The sequence below is a fragment of the Elephantulus edwardii genome, unplaced genomic scaffold, assembly GCF_000299155.1.
Source record: "Elephantulus edwardii isolate Elephantulus edwardi_28Jun2011 unplaced genomic scaffold, EleEdw1.0 scaffold00017, whole genome shotgun sequence".
In the NCBI taxonomy this organism is placed as follows: Eukaryota; Metazoa; Chordata; class Mammalia; order Macroscelidea; family Macroscelididae; genus Elephantulus; species Elephantulus edwardii.
The window spans coordinates 18,724,686-18,729,263 of NW_006399767.1; positions in this window are offsets into that span (position 1 = coordinate 18,724,686).

Genomic DNA, 4,578 nt, shown 5'->3' on the forward strand with positions numbered 1-4,578 from the left:
GATTGGCACAGGACAGAGCAGAGTTTAGGGCTGTTGTACATAGGGTCGCTATGAGTCACAAGTGACTTGACAGCACATAACAACAACAACAGTGGTCAAAGTATTGAATATTCTAGATCCTGACAGAAGAGCAAGCAATCTGCCTTAGAGGAAGCACAACAAGAACAGTGATACTTCATCTCACGTGCTTTTGGCATGCTGTCAGTCCTTGGAAAATGGCATTCCAGGAAGGGAAAAGGGTTAGTGAAAGAGAGGAAGATTTTCATCAAGATGAATTGACACAGTGACTGTCATAATGGGCTTGAGTATGACAGATAGAGGTCATAACAATGCACAAGGTTTTGATCTGTTGGTAATTAAGCATCTGTGAGTCAGAGTCAACTCAATGTCACATAAGTGGCATAGTGGTTAAATGCTCAGCTGCTAACCCAAAGGTTCGTGTTTTGGACCTATCATTGACTTTCTGGGAAAAACATGGCAGCCTGTTTTCTTAAATATCAGAGATATAGAAAATTTATAGGGCAGTTCTGATCTGTCTTAACAGGGTTTCTCGATGCATCACAATCCACTCATTGGCAGTAAATCTATCTACTTCTCAAAGTATGTTCTTTGCTAAAAAAAGGAAAAAGTAAACCCTTTCACCATTGGTGCAAGTAAAAAGTTCCTTTGACTTTGTATTGCTTTCTTGCGGTGCTCTGGCCTAATGTCAAGGAAATGTGCTGTCAACCCAAAGATATACAGTTCAAATTCCCCTGTTGGTCCACAGAGGAGAAAGATGGGCAGTTTCTTCCTGTGTGATTTACTACTTCTGAAAACCCACCAGAGGGTCAATATGGAGTCATTTCCAACTCAATGGTACATAGCAGCATAGTGCCAGCCAAGATGGAATTAGAGAATACAGGAATTCTTAAACTCGAAAGAATCCATTTTTAAACACTTAAACCATCCACAAAATGAATTTAACAGTTTATTTGAAATATACATGTACATATACATGGCCTGAGTTTGGATTATGGTGAGTGAAGGCTTTCCACAAAGACACTAGTATTGTAGAGATCAGGTTGGAAAGTGCAATGAGGAAGTTCCTTAGAAGCAAATGTGGTGAAACATCATCTCACATACTTTGGCTATGTTGTCAGGAGAGGCCAGTCTTTGGAAAAATAACACACAATAAATGCAGGATCAAAGAAAGATAAAGATCTTTAACAAAATTGACCAACCTAGTGAGTGGAGCAAAGCGCTTGAGCATATCAGATGGCAGGAATGTGGCAGGATGAGGCAAGGTCAGATTTGTTGTGGATATGGTTACTATGAGGAGTAGTGGACTTGACAGCACCCAAAAAAACCTGTTTAAACCACAAACAAAAGTAAATCTAGAACTGTTCCACTGTGTTTCAATGGCTACAATTTTAAAGTAACGTAGAACGGGGGGAAAAGCAGATGTTGAGCTGATTTTTGTCTCATGGTGACGCTATGTGCACAGAGTAGAAAAACTCCATGGGGTTTTTATAGTGTAACCTTTCAGAAACAGATTGCTGGACCTGATTTCTTAGATATCTTTAGATGGGTTTGAACCACCAACTTTTCAGTTAGTCATGTATTTAACTGTTGGGACTATCCAGAGATTCTATGAAAAAGCCTTTGATCCTAGTAAAGTTGCTTTTGCATTGATAGCTGGCACTGAAAGCGGAGGGAAGCTGCTACCAAGCATACTTAAAAGGTACATACCACAACCCTTCAGTGAACATAGTGTGCAAAGGTGACAAGGGAGAATCCCTAATGACTGGAGCAGATTGTAGAGAGGGCTCTACACAAAGGCACTGGTAATTACAGATCAAGTTGGGAAGGGTTTCATGACCCTATATGATAAGCTACCCCAAGATAGCAAGTTTTAAAACTGGAGTGGAATTAGAGCATCTTTTCCCTCACTTGAACAAGACCATATGGTCTTGAAAACCCAAAATATTTATTATATTGTAATTCATGAAAAAAAATTGCCTTGTCAAGAATGTGTCTTGAAAAAATAAGTTGCATCAACTATGATGATGGTGGTGGTAGCCTACCCACAGCTTCTCTTCCTTACAACTTCAGTGCATTGCAGCCCAACTTCCCAGTTAAATACCTGAGGGCTTTCTCTGACTGTTGAAAGCAAATTTGCCTGACAACAGGCACAAGAGGAAAAAATCTAGGGAATCCTAGATCCAGTGCTCTCTTAGCTACTAGTGAGCATTAGTGTATATATACTCCAACTTTCTCATCCCTTAGGAAAGAGTTTGTAGGGAACTCCATCTTATTACAAGTTTGTCCCGGAGAGGGTGAAGCCAGGCTGCTCCTTGGAGGAAAGGATTCTGAAGCTTCATCTGACATACTTAGGATATTTTGCAAGGAAGTCCTTGGAGAGAGGCATGATGCTTGGGAGGGTGGAGGGACAGCACAGGAGAGGAAGACCCTCAATGAGCTAGATTGATTCAGTGACTGGGGTAATGGGAGTAGTGTATCAGAGACAATGAGATTGACACATGATAGAGCAGGGTTTAGGGCTGTTGTACATAGATTTGCTATGAGTAGCAGGTGACCAGACAGTACATAACAACAACAATCTATAATATATGCAAGAAGCTGCACTGCAATCCCAAAGGCCTGCAGTTCAAGTCTACCAGCTGCTCCATGGAAGATGGGCAATCTCCTCCCATGAAATTTAACTGTCTCTGAAAATGCTCCAAAGGGTCAACTATGAGTCAGTTCTGACTCGATGATACACAGCAACATAATAAATAATAATCTAAAATTCCCTTGTAACTTAGAGTCTTACAGGTAGAGCTCTGTAATATCTTCTTGGCACTGTAATTAGAATCCCATTTCAGGGGCTATAGTAAGAAAGGAGTTGTAGGATAGTAGTCCCCAGCAGTAGGGAATGTCAGAGGTAATTGAGGGGAGAGGATGATACTTTCAAAGGTGAGTAGAGGAGGTAATGGTCCAGGTAAAGACATTCTAGATTGGCTATAATACAAGAAAGATTTCTGGAGGCAAAAAATATTGAACAAAGCTGAGATAGAGAAGAGATGTAACCAAGGGAGAAAGGCAGATAGTAATCAGTGTACGCCAGAGGTTTTACAAGTGTGAGTTTAAGAACCTCAGGAAGACTGGTAAAAAAGGCAGGAGATAGTCAAAACCAGCCTTTTGGTTGTAAATTTTTCTCCATTTATTACACAGGTACATCCTGGTCCAGTTGAGAGGCAGTGTTTTGTCTGTTTATATGTTGATGTAATCCGCAAAGCTGTAGTCTGAGCTTCTTCAGTTCATATCCACTTCATATTCTGCAAGCAAGGTTATGTCATCTGCATAGAACAGGCTGTTGATAAATCCACTTTATACAGTGAAGTTTCTTAAATTATTTGCTCGTCATACAGATTGAATAGATATGGATGAAGGATACAATCCTTCTCCAAAGGATGCATACTTTTCCTAATATTAAACCAGTCTATTTTCTCTTGTTCTATTTAGACAGCTGCTTCTCTATATACAGATTCCTCATTAACACAAGTGTTCTAGAATTCCCATTCTTGTTATCCGTAATTTATTATGATGCATACAGTTGAATGTCTTCAGTTAAGAAAACATAGGTTTTGTCTTTCTGATATTCTGTACTTTTCAGCTGAGATCCATCTGACAATGGCAATAATATTCATAGTCTGGTGTCCTCTTGAATCCAACATGAATTTCTGGAAGTTCCCTGTTAATGGACTACTCTAACAATTTTTAAATTGTCTTCAAGATTATACTTTTATGTGATAATAAGGATAATGTTTGATAATTTCCACAGTCTATAGAATCACCTTTATTTGGAATGGGAACAAATACGTATCTCATCCAGTCAGTTAGCCAGGTAGCTGTCTACTAAATTTCTTGGAATAGATGAACAAACATGCCGAAGTCTGAATCTGTTGAAATGCCTCAGTTGGTATTTTATCAATTCTAGAGCCTCATTTTTGCCAATGCATTTAGTGAAGCTTGTGTTTCTTCCTTAAATATCTTTGGTTCTTGATCATATGCTACAACCTGAAATAGTTTATGGCTGACCAATTCTTTTTGGTACAGTATTCTGTTTATCTTTTGATATTTTCTGCATCATGCAATATTTTGCATACAGAATCCTAAAGAAGTCCACATTCAAGTTTGAACTTTCTTTAGGTCTTTCAGCTTGAGAAATTCTGAGTGTTCTTCCATTTTGGTTTTCTAACTCTAGGTCTTTGTACCTTTCAGTATAACACTTTTCTTTGTCTTAACTGCCCTTTGAAATCTTCCGTTTAGCTTTCCTAGTTCATCATTTTATTTCTTTTTTTCCTAGTCTTTCTCCAGTCAAGAGCAAATTTTTATTACAAGGTCTCTGTCCTCTTTTTTATCATCAAGAACATATTTTTCAACTAACAGTCTTAGCAATGGCTTTTTTAGATAGATCTGTGAGGAAAAATGGAGTTGCTTTCATAGTTAAAAAAGCCATTGCTAGATCTATCTTGAAGTACAATATTGTCAGTGACAGGATAATATCTATACGCATACAAGGAAGTCCAGTGAATA